This window comes from Fukomys damarensis, unplaced genomic scaffold, assembly GCF_012274545.1.
Source record: "Fukomys damarensis isolate Sample0158 unplaced genomic scaffold, DMR_v1.0_HiC HiC_scaffold_28, whole genome shotgun sequence".
Lineage (NCBI taxonomy): Eukaryota > Metazoa > Chordata > Mammalia > Rodentia > Bathyergidae > Fukomys > Fukomys damarensis.
The window spans coordinates 15,195,242-15,213,643 of NW_022900940.1; the positions used below are offsets into that span (position 1 = coordinate 15,195,242).

The 18,402-nt window shown below is 34.8% G+C and overlaps 1 pseudogene; it reads left to right on the plus strand.

The window, feature by feature from the left end:
• The window catches only part of LOC104873689, a 46,971-nt pseudogene extending 45,500 nt beyond the window's left edge, over positions 1–1,471 (plus strand).
• The last annotated feature ends 16,931 nt before the right edge of the window (positions 1,472–18,402 follow it).

An 18,402-nucleotide genomic window follows, 5' to 3' on the forward strand; every position in this document is an offset into this window, starting at 1 on the left:
GTCATTCCAAATGAGCTAAATATCATTTTCTATCACACTCATTCTTCTTTAATGGCCAGAAAATATATTTCTTCTTGCATCCTAATGGAACATCAAGAAAGAAATGAGAAAGAACTCAGGGCAAAACATTTTTATATTTATTCATTGAGAGGAGGTCACCCACCTCTTGTTTAAGCTACTTTCTTTATCATTTGGGGAAAAGAGGGGAGATGATAGATGCCCTTTGGAGTTATTCTAAAATTATTTAAACTTTACCCAATTCTGTCCTCATAGCCTGTTTCATTTCTGTTGGCTTGGATTCTGTATCTAAGGAGAAATTAAATCAGTGCGCTCAGTCAAGAACAGAAAACCAAGGGAAACACGTACTTATGTAAAAAATTGCTGCAAGAGGTGAAACTGACACCTGGGTGCACATTGCTGTAGAAAACTAGCAGGAGGGTTTGGACAGTGTGTGTTCAACAGAGGAGAATTCCGACAGCAGGCAACAGATTTTGAGTTGGATCACGGACCTCCAGCTGTAATGGATGAAATGAGAAGGTTTTCAAAGGCGCATTGATGGGGAAGATGAGAGTTTTGCCAGAGCAGATGCAATTCCAAGTCATTTATTAAGGGGCTCTGAAAAATGGGAATTACATTTCTGTAAAGGTTCCGCTTCACTCAAATGAAGAGTATAACTTGGACCAATAGTATTCCAGCAGGATGACGCTAGCGATGTTTGATGCCGGATGACCTCGGCGTCCCTCATCACCAAACGGCGCAAAAGTGAACAGGCAGAGAAGAATGGTGCTATGGCTCTCATCCAAGCCGATGAGAGCTTTTTACATACAGTGGCTATTCTTTTGGAAGCGGGAGCTTTTTAAAATGTATAACAGATCAATGATAAGTCCATGCTCGTGAAGGCCTGTAAAAAAGGAAATGCAGACATTGTTTGGCTTGTAATCGAATGTGGAGCTGACTGTAAAATTTTGTCAAAGTGCCAGAATGTGCGATGGATTTTGCTAAGCAGTGTAACGATGTGCTAGTGTATGACTTGCTGAAGAGCCACTTGGAGAAGCTTTCAAGAGTGGCCAAAGAGACAGTTTGGGATTGCTTTAAAGCTATCCTTGTTCTATTAGAAGCTGTTTTTCCAATAGCATGTCATTGATTCTGTGAGGGGCCGGGTTTGCAATAGATTTCAATTACAAACCTCCACAGAACATGCCAAAAGGTTTTGGCACCCTGCTCTTTATTTTCCGTGAAAATTTTTTGGGTAAAAAAAGTTATAGCTTGGCTCTGTGGACCATGCAGTGTACAAGCTGTAGTTTTAAATGCTCAGTTTCAACTTCCAGCTTTTCTGGATAATCGTTTTGTTTTGTCTTGCAGTCCCATTTTAGGACCCAATAAACTTTTCATAAGGTTTCCAGAAGCACCTGCTGCCAAGTTTAAGCTGCTGATAGGTGCATTCAGAGAGCAGCTTTGTGATCAAACATGATTGGGGTGGAACTTTCAGAAAAATATTGATCTCTTTGAATCAGTTTGGAATTCTGGCACATCTAAAACTTTCAAATGTAATTTCACCTGTAAACCCTTTAAGCTTGTCATTTGTTTTGGTCTGTAAGTTCAGTGTGGTGGCTCTGATATATATATAAACTATAGATACAAATAATTGTGCCAGTCTTCTGAAATCTCAGCATTGTACCAAGACTGCATATTTAAGTTTTTACACAATATGGAAGAGTACTATAGAAAGATTATGTAAGAAAATTAAAAGTTTAAAAAATAACTTTTTGAATTTTCTACTTGTCTTGGTGAATTTCTGTGTTAAAAAGACAAAGAATATTTAGGTGCAAAACACCAGCTTACAGTAAGGGAGGTATGATACTCATTCAGGTTGACCAAGCTCTGAATAAAGGACGAGTCTGCTGCCTTTGCTGAATGACTGCTGTAGTGTGTGGTTGTGGTAGTGGAGGTGGAGGGGCTCGCTACATAGCCTCTCCCCTCCCCAGTGACCAGAAAGGGCAAAGAGGGTAATGCCTTTGTGTAAAAGTGCATTTCCAGATCATCCTTTTGAAAAAGAAGGTGATAAAATAAAATCCTAAGATGCAGTAAGAATAAAATAAAAATTTTTTTTCCTGAATAATTCAAGCCAAAGGACTAGCTTGAGAAGAAGATAATGTTCTGATAAATTTCTGATCTTTGTGTTTAAAGAAAGATTTTAATAGTGTGTGTGTGTGTGTGTGTGTGTGTGTGTTTGTACATTCATGATTATAAATTCCTGTGCTATTCAGTTGCTTTTTGGGGATGTTATTTAAATTTCTTTAGAGAATGTAAACAAAGGCTTGAAGTTAAGATTTGGAATGTGTAATTTTGGGGTGCAGTGATAAAAATCACCTGCTAAGCACATGAATTCAGCATATGAGGTGTGCAATAGAGGGATATGACACTGGAGAGTTTGGATTTGACCATAGTAAAAGAAGAATAGGTGCAAGGAGAAGAGTTCTAGTTTGTAGGAAGTTAGGAATTATTAGAGGTAGAAAAACAGTGACATTGTGGAACCTATCTTTGAACATGATTAATGTGAGAATGGTCCAGAGAAAGCCATGGTGGGAAGCCCTAGATGTAAGAATGGAGAAACTCTCCATGTGATCTAGAATAGGGGAGCAATGTGTAAACCAAGCATCACTTGGAAGAATTACATGAAGTCTGGGCTCTGAGGTGAAATTAAAGAAATCTTCAAGTAATTTTTCTTGAACTATGTGACAAGTAAACTGCCAAGGAAATGGGTGAATCATGCAGTCAAAACCATCTAATACAAACACAAAGCTCATTTCTCAACTTAACACCCTTCTGCCTCCACACTTCCACATCTGTATACAATTTAACCCCAGAATTAACTCTCCTCACAAGGGCCATAGGAGAAAATATTTGTTCTGCTAAGCAAGACAATTCATGATGACTATAGTTTACCCTTCTTTAAATAAGCAACCTGTTCAGATTTCATTAATCATTTAAGTGGTAGTCTCTGGTAATTGTTTTCTCATTTTATCAACAATATCTCTCACTGGTCCTGTATTCCTTAAAATTTGGCTTATCTTTCACATGTAATTACTAAACCTCTCAGTGTCATATTTTGAAATTAATTCCTCTATTTTCTTGATTATTATTTCTTACTCATATATATTAGAAATAAGTATATCTAAAAGTTTAATTTGTGATGCATGGCAATCAAAATATTTTGAATTAACTTGGGTCCTTCTTTTAAATTTAAATCTCATTACATCCTTTACTCAAGCTAAACTAGGCTGTTTATCCCTGTTTTAAGATACTACATGCACTAGACCTCATGTTTTCTACTAGCATTCTTTCTTTTGAGAACTCCTCCCCTCTAGTTTCTACATAGACAGATCTAGTTTATTTTATTTACTTTCTATCTATTCCTGGACCTCTAATCTCAGAGTTAGACAGCACTTTCTTCCAAAGTGTAACACTTGGATTAATTTTCTCCACCTACCACAACAAAATACCACAGACTTGTGGCTCTAACAGCGAAAGTTTATTTTTCCACGGTCCTGACAGTAAGAAGCCTAAGATCAAGGTGCCGGGAAGCCTACTGTCTCCTGAGGTTCCACCTGTTGACTTGCACCTGGGAGTCCTTCACAGTCCTTGCCATGACCGTCCTGTATGCATGTCTCCAGGACCTCTGTGTACTGATTTCTTTTCCTAGGGACACCAGTGAATTGGATTAGGGAATACCCTAACAGCTTCAGTTTTAGCCAATCACTTCTTAGAGCTGCAGTATTCAAAAGTAGTAACATTCTGAGATTCTGGGGCTTAGAACCTCTATCGTATGAATTTTGGGGGAAACGGAATTAAGCCCATTTCAATGCTTGTAGTAAATCGCTGTTTCCCTGAGTTTGTGATTTAGTGGATAAATACAGTTTGCTAAAGCAGATCCTTGTCACATTACGTGAAAGTATAGAGGCCACACATTCTTGAAACTTTTCTTTTAGGGATTCTTTTTCACGAATCCCTCATCACTCTATGACAATATTAAAGCAACAAATTATCACCAAAACAAATTAAATTCTATAAAAATTTAACTTTGTTGTTGTTTTGTGATTTTTGTTATAAATTAATAAAATATTTTCCATTGACTGCTTATCTGAAAACCACTGGTATATAACCCACACATATTTAATTTATAATATATACGTGTAATTTTTATGTCTTCTAGTGTCATTGTTCTGGCACCCGCTTCTGCAGTCCCTAATCTGTCACATAATTTTAGAACTCAAGCCAAACTCAAGCTAGTTGTTCAGGATCACCTTTTCTGACATTTTTGCCAACACATCTGAGGTTTTTCAATACACTCCATTGGTAAATTTTTGGAATAAAGAGACAAAGCTGGAATGCTTGTTTATGGATTCCTCCCAACCTTCCCTCAAGGAGTTGCCCCGTTCTTCTTCCTAGATGGTGTTCTTTTCCCTATCTGTTGGATAAACGTGGTATCAGAACATGAAAGAATTAAATTATGTTCCTGAAGAAGGGAGATAGATTGGCATGTATTGTTAAAACTTTATCCCTGATACTTGTTGCTATATTTTCAATTATTTTATCTTCAGAATACAGTTGGCTTTTTTTTCTTCATTGCGTATATCTGGAAGCCTTGAAAAGTTTGTTGCTTCATATTATCTGTCATATTTGTTGTTGTCCCTTGAAAGAAGTAAAAACTCAGCTAATCTGAGAGGATGTCAGGATGCCAGTAAGAGCCAAAATAGGATGATAACTGGTTTCTTGGGCAACAATATAGTGTTTTACAGTTTATCAATCACTTATCCCCATGTATTTGTCAATTTTTTAAGATGCTAAAAATAGTACATAGCCTACGAAGAAATCTTAAGTCCAGTGGTTAAAAGGAAATGTGTTTAAACAAGAATAAAATGCCAGTGCTTCCTTTTATATATATCAATTAAAGCTATTTTTAAAAATTTTATAAGCCACTTTTCAGATGTCACTAAAATTTGTACTGCTACTGGACAGATAACTTAGAATAAATGGCCTTTGAAAAACTCTAAGTAGTGCGGGGTTACCTTAGTTGGGCTCAAAAATTGCTTTTTAAAATATTGGCTGAAAAGCTTGACCTCTCATCCCTATACTATTGTATGTGTTTTTATGCTGTTTAAAAATTTACTCCAAAATAATATTTATTAATCTTTCACATTTTAAAAATTACTATTATTATTTTTAGTTTGGAATATGCCTATACTCCAGTTTATTCAGATAAGTAGGTAGATTAATTATGGTGTTCTACGAAAACAGAACTAATGAACATGTTTGAGTGTGTTTGCATGTGCGTGTATCATACATATACTTAAAAATGATTCATTGTAAGGAATTGTTGTATATGCTTTTGAAGGTTAGCAAATTCTAAAGCTACAGGGTAGATCAGAAGGGTGGAGGCCCAGGAGACGCAATGATACAATTTGAGTGTGATAGCAATCTACTGAGGAATCATGTCTTGCTCAGAAAAAGCTGGTCCTTTTGTTCTATTCAGGACTTCTACTGACTGGATGAAGCCCATTCACATTACATATGAATTTCATCTAAAAATTATCTCATGGAAACACTGGAATAATGTTTTACCAAATATCTGGGCACTCCGTGGATCAACCAAGTTGACACAAAAAATTAACCATTGTAGGTAATGCGTGATTTTCTAGATTCATATTATATGAGTGCCAAAAACGCTATGAAACATTTTGTTTTATACCACCACAATCTGTCAAGTCAGTTCTAAATGCTGTCCTAAAAATACCATTGTTAAAAATAGTACATTCTTTTTGAAAAGAAAGTGGTGGTGGTTTTGTCTGCATAGTATGTTAGAGTTTACAAGGTGCTTTCCCACTTATGAGGACTTTTGAAGAATCAACACCCTCCTCTTCAGAGCCTTGATTGCAGAACTGCCAAAAAGTTATTGACTGAATCTAAAAGAAAGGACACAAAGCCGACAGTCAAATAATTATGCAATAAACTTGATCAATGCTTTAAATCAGTGTGAACAACTTAGCCAGACACAATCCTGTTTTTAATTAAAACTTTTTCCATCTACATTATGTGGGAAAATGTTTTAGCCTTACTGTGCCATTTTACAAAAGGTTGTGACATCTTTATTAAAATAAGTTTCTAGGCTATAGTAGTCAAATTAACATATGTTGGAAATAGGAAATCCATTCATGACCAAATTTGCTAAAAAATATTTCTTCTTTCAAGATAAGCTCTGAACCTAAATTAATATTAGTTCTCTTCACTATTCACTCTCACCAGATTGCGAAACTTGTGACTGCTTCTGTCTTACATTTCATTCCATTCTCAAGTTGGGTTGGCTCCAACTACACTTTTTATTAAGAAGGACTGATTAATTCTTAATGCCCAATTAAGCGGTTTCTTTTTATTTTCCCTAATTTGAATTGTAATATCTATTCCTGTGAAGAAAATTAATGCACACACACACACACACACACACACACACATCCAAATTTGTAACACTTAGCATAACTGAATGACAATATTAACCGTGCCATAATGGTGGGTTTTTTTTATTGTCCTCTTCTCTTTCACAGTCAAAGATGCTGCTGTGCCTTCATCACCAAATCATAAGTGTCTCTTCTATTCCCTTCTGAGCAGTCATTCCCTTTGCACCCAAACCTATTTCAAATTCCATATATCTATGGCCTTCTCCTTCTATGTTGGTCATGATTTGTGCCCTAAAATTTTGTATAAATATTTTCTGGTGGTCTCGCTGCCTCTAAACCGATTCATTTTCTTTGCATTCTACATATTGCCGCTGTGAACATCTTTCTAGAGTACTAAATATTATGCTCCTACTAAAAATATTTCACAAATCTAAAAGTATAATACTACAGTATGAGATAGTCTGTTCACAGAAACTGAGCACAACTTCTCTTACCAATAGAGGTCACAAGTGGAACAAATTTAACTTGATTGTGCTTCAACAGTACCTGAACTGTTGATCTTAGAACCCTTAAATTACGAGTGGCTAAGGACAGGGTGCATCCCAGTATGATAGAGAAGCAAAAGATCACCTCATTGCCCTTGTGAAGATACAAGAATTAGAAGGCAGAAATAATATATGGGCAAGAATATAAAGTATGGGGCAAGAATATGTATTTTATAAAAAACTAATAAACTAGTGATGTGTCCTAGTGATGATATATCACATTAAAGTATATTATAGACTTATACTTAAATATAGAAATGTTTAATAGTGACCTTCATCCTCTTTGCCAATGTTAAATGAATTTCAGTGACTTATTATATAACCATGGAATGGAATGGAGTGGAACCGAATGGAATGCTGACTTGTGATTTCAGCCAACTTTTATCCTGATGAACGAATTTGTTCTTACATTTCTATTTACAATTTTTAGCATCTGTTTGGATTTCTGAGCAGTGACCTTTTTGGCACAACAATCTCCATTCCTGCCAGCCCACCTCCGGCCAGCTTCAGTAGAAATCCTTATTGTCATTTAGCTGAAATGCCAAGTTCAAGAACAGTATTTTTTGGCCCCAAACAACTGTAGCTTAAAATTTAAAAAGCCTATAATAACTACTTGGCTTCATTGGAAAAATTCTTACATTAAAACTAGTGCTTTAGAATTCAAGCAATCTGGCAGCCTCATTTTCTAGCGTTAGGAAGTTAAATATCTTATTTGTTACTCAATGTAACACGGATTATCAACAAGACGAATAGAACATCAGTGCAGAAATTAGAATATGGCATGGCAACCAAAAGAAGAAAAAAAAATTGTTTCAGAAGTTAGTACCGTTGTCTCCCAAGTTTATTATTACTGTTGATCAAATTTATGTAAATAACAGTAAAGATGATTCCAATATAATGTAAAGAATTCTCTCCATATACCATTTGACAATTTTATTTTCACTACAAACTGGTGTTATGGTGCACATAAGTTATCCTGTGGCAGATTAACACTAGTAGATTATGTTACCATATGTTATTTGTTATAAAAATCACAATAACATTACAGACTATTTATTGAAGTATCTAAACACAATTGGAAGAAATGACTTTCTTTGCTAGGTCAGCGTATTTCTCACCCTCATCTTGACCATTTCTTCTCATTATGAGGTTTGTGTAAAGATCATTCTCTAGCTGCCAGGCTTTCAGAGCTGAAATTTGGATGAATAAAATCATGATAACAAATGACTACATTTAAACATTGGAGCACAGAGCGCATTCTCTTCATTTCACATGGCAAATTTTTACTTCCAATAAAAAATATTCTTTTGGCTTTGGATTTTTTTCCTTGTTCCTGATCCAGTGGAAATTTTTGGAGTAGATTTTTAAACTTCATAAGGCAAACATTAATAAACACTACTCCCTGATGATGCTAATAGCCCTGTTGGGCTTTTGAATGTTTATCGCATCCGTTTTTTTCAGTGTGTTCTTAATTCTCATAACAACCAGATGAGCAGCCAGGGAGTGGTGGCTGAACCCAGTACCGATATCTAAACTCAAAAGTCTCCCATTGGAGTGCTTCCCTTCTAACTTGTTAGTCCTAAACATTGGGACTGCCCTCAGTATAGGGTTATCTGTCAGACCTTGTGAAGACTGATATCTCATCTTGATGCTGTCTTTGCCCCTTGGGAGGGAGGATTTGAAGGTAGGCTGTTCACAGGTGACATGGGCAGCTGTTCATGAGCAAATTTATATTAGCAGTGTCATATCTGGAGCATTCCCATGTGATGAAATCTTCTCCTAGAAATGGTATTTTGTTCGGGTATTTCGTAAATGAAGTTATGGTAGCCAGTAAGGAACCAACCAAACCTACAGCTCACATGCAGGTAAAATCAAGCGTTCACTGATGTTTTATACAGACACATCAGGCCAATTTTAGATACAGTTCTGATGTTCAGCTTTTTCACCTTTACGGGAAAGTTTAATATGGATATCCATTAACCCTTCACAATCTAGTCTGAACTTCCAGTTCCCTGTCTTCTACTTCAATTTACTTATTTTCTACAATAGTCGATGAAAATTATGTAAACATGTTGGTACGTATCACCAAAGACCACCAATAATGTGGAAAAAATATTATATTGTTGTACATCACTAAACATGTGGCAAAAATCTAGAAAAAGTCCAAAAAGGGCTTTGGAAAAATGTAGCATTTGCATTTTTAAACTGTAGGTGTCATGCAAACTCTTACTGATATTTTGGGTGGTTTGGAAAAGGCGTACAGAAATGAGGACACACAAAAATAAAACTGAAGCCAAAAAAGAGAATAAATGCATAGGAGATAAAAGAAATTCTATTTCATTTTGATGAAATGTTTTCAAAGTCCTAGGGAGACTTTTCTTCTAACTTCCTATGTTATATTTATCTCCAGTGCTTCTGAGGTAACCAAGAAGAAAAAGAAAGATAAGAGGGAAAAACAAAGATATATTTTCTTTTCTTCTTGAAACCTGTTTCTTGGTGCAAATAGATGTAGCACAATGGCCAAAAAAAAAATATCACATTTTAAAGGCAAGTGAATTTTAAAAGAAATGAGAAATAGTCACTTTGCCAAGCACTATTTTCATCTCATCAATTGTAAGGTAGGTTTTTAAAAGGAGATGTTAAATGAAATATGAAGACTTTGCAAAGAAGCTTTCAAAGAATGTATACTGTTGTTATGCTCTGAAATCTGACTGCATTTTTAAATGCCCCTTCTCATTAATTCTTTGTTTTAAGAGCTTCTGGTTTGAAATAATCATATGGCTTATATACTTAAAAGGATTTTTGTGCTTAAAATTATATTTATTTTGGTGATTAGGGTCCTATAGCAAATCAGATAACTGAATTTAAATCAGATCACGGCTATATTTGCCAGTCCAGCCACACCTTTTGTTCATTTTTCCATTCAGCAGGACTTTGGTAACACTTTTCCAGAAACCTCATATTTTGTTCAGTGCTAGGAATATAATGATGAATTAATATTTGTCCATCTTCTAAAAAGCTCATGTTTTAAGAAGAGGTTTTTGTCGAGGTAACAAAGGCATGTGTCTAACCCCAGCAGCTTGGGAAAGTGAGGTAGGAAGATAAAAAAATTGAAACAAATACAGGCAACTTTGCAAGATTTCTCCTCAAAGAAAAGTGAGGAATTCATTTCTCATATACCTCAGGAACTACATAGCTGTAGAGAGAGGCTTTTTCCTTTGACAATTACATCTAGACCCAAGCTAGGTTTTTTAGAGTCCTTTCACATTAGATTATTTGAGACTAATATGATTGCCCTGTCTTTTATGGACCACAGTAATACATATTCAAGTCTCATTTATTCTTTTATTTTCACCAAAAACTTTCCCTCAAAGTTGATCTCAAAGTGCAACTTGTCCTCAAGTTGATGAAATGAAGTTAGCAAAGAAAAACAAGAATATGACTAATTAGTGAGACTTCTACTTTTAGTATCTACAAATAAATATTCCCATAGTTTTAAGCATGTTTTTACTTTTCCTTTTTCTTTCAGGTGTTCATTTTTTTTTCTACAAATTCCATGCTCATGACCTCATCTAACTCAGTTACCTCTCAGAAGCCCCACTCCTAGTACCATCACCTTGGGGGTTAGGACTTCAACAGATGGATTTGAGGGGAATACAAACAGTCCAATGTAGAGTTCAAATGAAAAGTGTGTTGTGAAATGGGAACACAGAGAAAAAAAATTCTAAAATAATCTATTATTTTATGTACATGACCGAAATGGTTATATAAACTAAATAACTAGACATTTGGCTTTTTTTCATCCACATCTCTAGACATTTAAATAGTCAAACTGGTAAAAAGAAAAACCATTTTACTATTTCATTGAGAAAATTAGCATCCTTGTATATTCAGGATGCAGAATGATTTAATTTGAATGCTATATGAGGAGACCAGGAGAGATCTGACCAGGATTAGGAAGCCAGGTTGGAGAGGCCATGTCTTTAAGCCACTGCCCATTCTGAAGGACCATGTATGAGGGCCACTTCGCACTTTGGAGCTGTGTCTGTGTTCTTGGTCTGCACTTCCCCTTGACCTCTTTCCAATCTGCCTTTGATGCTCCCGGGTATCAATCTCATTTCTTGTTCACCGCCTCACTTCCTGTACTGCTACTTATGTTTAAAAATTACTTTCCTGAGTCTGTCATTATTTATTATTTTTACTTTTTACATCAACATTATGGAGGTATAACTTATACACAATAGAATGTGCCTACTTTAATGTAAAACTTGACTATATATCAATCAGATCTGTATAACCACCATCCCAATCCAAATACAAACCCAAATGAGTGTCTTCATTCCTTGGGTGTTCAGTTCTCCCTGTCACTGTGAACTATTTGTCAAGTTCTAGAATTTTCCATGAATGGGGTCACACAGTATGTGCTCTCATTTGTATTAGACTTCTGTCATTCAGAGTGTTTCTGATACTCATTAGTATTGTTACACCTATAAGTAGTTTACTCTTTTTTGTAGCTGAGAAATACTTTTTTTTTTTTCTTTTCTGGTACCGGAGATTGAACTTGAGACCTTGCACTTGTGAGGCAGGCGGCAGCGAGAAATACTTTCTGTGAACACACATTATTCATTTTTCCATCCACATGTTAGAATATGGTTGGCTTTTTCCGGGTTGAGTATTACAAATAAAGTGGCTATCAATGTTCAAAAAAAAAACTGTACCCTTATAATCTCAGAACTCTGGGAGGATGAGGTAGAAAGATCGAAAGTTTGAGTATGCCTTGGGGGAACTTAGTTATTTAGTAGACCCTATCTCAAAATAAAAAATAAAATGGCTAGGGTTGTAGCTTCATGCAAAGGCCTTGGGTTCAATCCCCTGTACTGAATATGAAAACAAAACAACCCTGGGAATCTGGCAAGTGTTAATCAAAAAGGTTTTACCAAGTTGGGAAATTGTCTTCCAGAAAGAAAAAGTTACAAGCAGGCAAAAAGTAGTTTTACTAAATTAGAGCTATAAAATATCGTTAGAAATATTTATGTATCTTTTATTTTAATGATACTCTTAAGCTCTTTAAAGAGTAATAAACATAAAATTAACAGGTTCTGACAGTGTTCTAGTTTATCAGAGTAATATATTTGATTTTGTTGTGCTATTTTAACTTCATTTTCTACAATATGGTGGTCTGAAAAATTTAAAAGTTTTTGTTGTTTGTTTATGTGATGTACTACACTTATTGATTTGTCTATTTTTTTCTGTTAAGTTTATTGGTACATTTAAAGCAAACAGTATAGTTATGTTTATCATTGGGATCTTGTGCCTTTACATGATACATCTTGGTTCTTATTTATTTCGCCATTCCCCAGCCCTCATTTCACCCGCTTCACCCTTTCCTATTTACAAAGACTTTATTTCTATTAATGTTGCTTAAACATCTGCCTTTATGGAAATATATCATGTTCTTTTCCAGATATAATACATATAAAATATTTCATCTGGGCTGAATGCCAGGGAGGCACCATGCTTAAGTAATAAGCCCAATTATCTCGCTAATAAATTGCAACTAGAAATTGAACTCCTGTTGGCAGATATATAGGATACTTAAACACTAAGTGGGATTAATTAAACTCTAAAAGGAGTTACATTACAAACAAATATAATGATAAATCATTATATAAATATTAAGTATAGCAATTATCTCATTTCCCTCTCTTTTTTAGCTAATGAAGTACGTACTTTCGAACTATCATGAGAAAAGGGCTTCAAAAATAGTGGCGAGCCTAACTCTAGGGATCTTCTGAGATATAAATGTCAGATTTCAGACTGATAAAAGATGGAATGTGATGCTAAATATTTCACTTCTAATACCAAGGGGTGTGAATGTGATATTCTCAAGTATGGTATAGATTTTACAAGAATATTTACACTCTACTGCATCTAACAGGATGGGGGTGCTGTAGTTGAGGACAGTGGAAATGATTCAGGTCAAACACATTGAGGAAATAGTTTATAATCAGCATAAATGTATTTACTTAGATAATGTGTATTATGTACAATCTGTTTTCTAATTATTTCAAAGCAGTTACACATCTTATCTGTATGAAAAATAAGACATTGAATAAACGACAGTTCAGAATGTTCCCAAAGATTATTGTATACAAATGGGAATCTGAACTTCTAAAACAAGAGGTGAGAAGAATTTTGGTTGCCATTTTTCCATCCTCAAGAATACGTAAGGAAACTGGAGGGAAGAAATAACCTGTCTTCCACCATTACAAAGAAACCATTACATACAGCTAAATAAGCAAATACAAAAGACAACACGAGTAACAAGTCAAGTAAGAAGTAGAACATGTCCTTCTATCATAAGTTTCCAAAAAGGTGACTAAGGATTTGAGGGAAACGATGTGTTGTATGTGGTCATGACATTATATTTTCTATCTGTGTTGATGAGCTGTTAAAATCCTGTTAAAACTCTATAGGGAACCATAATTTTTAACTTAGCAAAATATTATTTTTGTCCTTTTATTGTATAAAGTGTGAGGTCTGAGCATGAACTTCTGATGGGAAAAGGAGTCTGAATGAAGACATGAACGCTTTGGACAAAGACTCAAGACTTCAGTTAGTGATAGCTCTGAAGAGAGGGGGGCAGGGCTGCCTGTTCTCTTGGCCAGAGGTAGAGATAGTTAAAGCAGTTGTGTTAGAGATTATCTAAATAGATAAGAAGAGGGCCATACAATCTTCCTCCAAAGTATACCCAAGGTGCTAGGACACTTCTTACATTTCTTTTATCCCTTCTCTGGCTCACATATTACAAAAGAGTGAACTAACTGCACCATCCATCCATGAAACCATAACTCAGAGATGACAAGTCAGCTAAATTATTAAAAAATTAATTTCAAACATTATGAAAGAGTTAAAAAATCTTAATACAGATCCTTATGTTAAGCAAGATGAAATGTCACAGAAACTGAGTAAAGGTTAGATATAATGAAGAGGTGAGGCAGTGAAAACACTACACACACCAAAGGTTTATAAAGATTTCAGTTTGAAATAGAACACAAATAGCTAGGAAACATTCCTTTGTTTGTTGCTAGCATAGATCTTAAATGAAATTTGTAGTAAAAGTGCCCTTTCTAACTCAGGTGTTACTGTGTTGCCCTTAAAGACAACTCAGAAGTATTAATTTGCTTTTGTCATTATAGCAGCCCTACACAGTAGATTCTGTGCCCATCTTATAGCCAAGGGGACTGATTCACAAAGAGCTTTAGCATGACGCAGAAAATCTTATAATGAGTAATTGGTGGAGATGGAATTTCAGTATAAGTCATCCATCCCCAAAGTCTCTTCTTTTAAACACTATGATACAATGCACATGAACACAAAATTACACGGTAAGGAACAAGTCAAAGGTAAGAAAAATGGCTGAGTGAAAATAACTGGTGCTCAAAGTTGAAATAACAAGAAGTAGAAATTAATCACTACAAAGCTGAAAAATTAACAGTTAAGTAAAAAATAAAACTGAAATATTTTCAGGCATCTCTTCTGCATAACAAACTACTCTGAAAAGTTTAGCAACTTAAAACAATAATATTTTATGATATGTGATGTTTCGATACATGTATACATTACAAAATATTGAAATTTATTTAAACCTATTTTCAACAATGTTTATTATTTTTATGTCTTCCTTGGATTTTTGAAATGTACAGTGCAAAGTTGTTAGCTATTGTCAGAGTCCTATACAACAGCTCATGGGGATTTTTGCTCCATCAAACTGTGACTTTGTATCCATTTGAATCACATTTCTACCTCTCGCCTTCTATCTCCCCCTCCTTAGCCACCATTCCTCTCTCAACTTCTCTAACTTTTTATAATTCCACATACAAGAGGGATTATGAAGTACTTTTGTCTTTTTATGCATGGTATAGTTCTCTTAACAGACTGATAATATAAATGTCAGAATTTCCTTCCTTTTTTATGGATCAATAGTGTTCCAATGTTTAAAGTGACACAGCTTCTTTATCCATTCATCAGTTGGTTGACATTAGGGCTGTGACTATGAGTAGTGCTGCAATGAGTATGAGAGTGTAGATGTCAACATAGTAATTTTATTTCCTTTGGCTATATAACAGTACTGGGATTGCTACATCCTATGGTAGTTCTATTTTAAGTTTTCTCAAAACCTGTTTTCCTTAATGACTCTACTAGTTGACATCCTATCTCACAGTATATAAGGGTTTTGTTTTTTCTCTCATCATTTCCAGCATTTGTTATCTTTGATCTTTTTGATAATAGCCATTTCTGCTAGGGTAAACTGGATATACATGCCAGCACCACACCAGATGTGGCAAAACAAGAAAGAGCTTTAATGTTGAGGATTGGACATCAAGGGGACGGGGGAAACTCAAACATAACTTCTCTGTCAGTTGGCGGCTGGAAATTTTATGTGGAGGTAGAAGGGACAAGCTGCTTATTGATTGGCTTGTGAGAATTCTCTCTTTAATCTTCATAACATCTGTGTTATTTTTGTCATGCCCAGAAATCCTACATATATTTTAATCTCCAAGAGACATTTTTAGAAATCCATCATAAACGCAACATTCTTTTGCACTTTTTTTATATTACCTTTTCAGTTGACTTTCATTCTTTTCTGCATTTCCTGCTTTCAATATGGCATTATTTTTCCATAGGAAGTAATGATTGTAGTACTTCTGAAGAAAGTTCTCTCCTTCAGGCTACTTACAGCCAAATGTTTATGCTTTTCTTAAAGTAACTTTACTAAGTTACTAAAAGTTAGGCCAGAGGGTAGACCAATTCAAGAAAAGAAAAAAATAAACTTTCCCTCTTGATTAAGGACATATGGGATGTAAAGCTTTGCTGCACCGATCTTTTAAACACTAAATAGAATATTCTATATTAGTTGTTGATTTCTAGACTGCAGGTTAGATACGTCACATTTATTAATGGGTCTGACCCTCATTATGACCTCAACAGGTCACTTTAATGTCCATGTCCATCTTGCACATGAGAGATTTGTGTGCCTGGTATTTTATTTTTCAAAGCGTGCACACACACACACACACACACACACACACACACAGAGGATGACACCAGATAGAATGTCAAACTTCTGGTTTCAAAGTCTGTGCTATTACTCTATTCTAGCATCACCTCATTTCAAAAGATATTCTTTCTGAACTTAGAAACAGGGAGCTAGACCTTTTGCAGAAGGGAAGGGGACCAAGAAAAAATTGTAGGGGGAAAGGAGAGAAAGGGAATGAAGAAATTCATGTGCCAATTCCCCATGAGGAAGGTAATCATTATGTACTGCAAACATGTATGAATAAGATGTGTATAAATAAAATTTAAAAAAGGAAAATCGCAGCTGATCTTCATATTGTGTAAATTGAAAAGCTTATGGTAAAATATTTTCATTAATCTAAAATCAAAAAAAAAACTCCAAAATGATTTTGAAAACAAAGTTGAAGGATTCATACTAAAAAAGCAAAAACTGAACTTACACATTGAATAGAATATCAACTGCAGAAACACTTCATTTGTGAGAAGTAGCCCAATAAAATAATTTAGTTTAAATGTTAAATATGGAGGTTTTTAACCATCTAGGCACGTACAAGAACATGAGATTGGATTGAGAAATCTTCAAACCAACATTTTATACTAGATAATGGAATAACATCTACAAAACTTGTGGCCATGAAAAGTGCAATGCAGAAACACAGTCAAAGTACTTCTAGTTTTGTGTAATTTAATGTACAGCACATTATCGTCAACTCTAACCACCTTACTTTGTAAAGCACACCAGACCTTCTCTTATCTATCTGTAATCTAGTTAGAATGTTATCTCGATAAATGAATAGATGGAGAGTGGGTAGGTAGTTTCACAAATACACACCTAGATAGATACATGGATAGATGAATAGGAAGACTTATTCTGTGTTGCTTTTTTGCTGAGTTCCATGTCTGTGATCTATTCATCTATTTAAATTTTTTGCAGTATTAAAGGTGGACCTGAGGGTATTGCACACACTAGGCAAGCATTCTCTCACTAAATTACACTGTTGGCCAATGATTTTGCTCTGAGTTCTTGTGGCTTTGTGAATGTTTGGTGCTTTGTTGGGCATACTGCCTTTTTAATATTCTTGAGTATTCTTGTACATATATTCTAAGGAGTCAGTTTGATATAGAGCAATAAGTAATCTAAACAAGCAAAATAATCCAAACAAGGGAAATACAATAACCCCCAACCTTCTAGATATCCGAAATTTGAGTATGTGTTCTCTAAAACTGAAGAATGAATTCTAGGAAAAATGGAGGTTAAGAGTAGAAAAAAATTATTGAGAGCAAGATAGCTTCTGTCTATGGAAGACAGAAAGGGAACCATAAAGTGGGTTGCCCAGGGCTCTGTTTTCCAGGGGGTTTTTATGGAGGAAAACCACAAGGTACAAAGTGGGAAAAACTATAGCCAACTAATAAGATCAAATGGAAAATCACAAGGTAGGGATAGGTGGGACAAAGCTATGATCAACAAGTAAAATCATAACTACAGTAATCCAAATATTATTGATTAAATGGGGATCATATGGGAAAGCAAGTCATATAGCAAGCATACATAGAATGAACAAAGTATTTCCAGAAAGAAAATGGGCTAGGGAGATTTATGCCTATTTAGAATATCAATCAATGCTATTCATCCCCAGGGGAAGTAGGTGGGTGCAGTATCTTTTCTCTTTTTTGCTGACCAGTGAATGTGCCTTAGTTGTTTTCTATGCTGAAGGCCCAGCCCTGTCCAACTACCTTTTAATAATTTCTAACTAACTTAGCTATCTGTAGTAAGTTAACACATCAATTTCTCAGTTTTTCTAATTTATAAACAAATTTGAAAGAAATTGCATTTCTATAACACCAGCACTACTGTTTAGGGTTATGATAATGGTAAGTCCATCAAAACTCACTTATCTTTAACTTTATTTTTGTTTGAATATTTTGTGGTTAATTTTAATTCTCTGTAGTTAGATGCTTTATTTGCTATATGAACCATAATTTTTTAGAACACGAGTTTTCTTTTCCAATTCTTGCTGTATAGAAAAGATAACTACCTTAATAAATGACTTTTCAACTCACTATACTGGTATCAACACTAAGCTAGTTTTCAAGTAATCTCTGGATTTAGTGTACCTAAACTGAACATAATATTATGTTCTTATATTATATATATTTTTTCTTCTTCAGTTTTGCTTTTATTAGACATGCCAGCAAAATGCTGAATGGAAATACAATGAGATCTTTCTGCATCATTTTTTTTCTTTTAAATTGAATTTATTAGTATATTCTAGGTAGACAGTACAGTGACATTCATTATTGGGATCTTGTACCTTTATGCCAGGTCT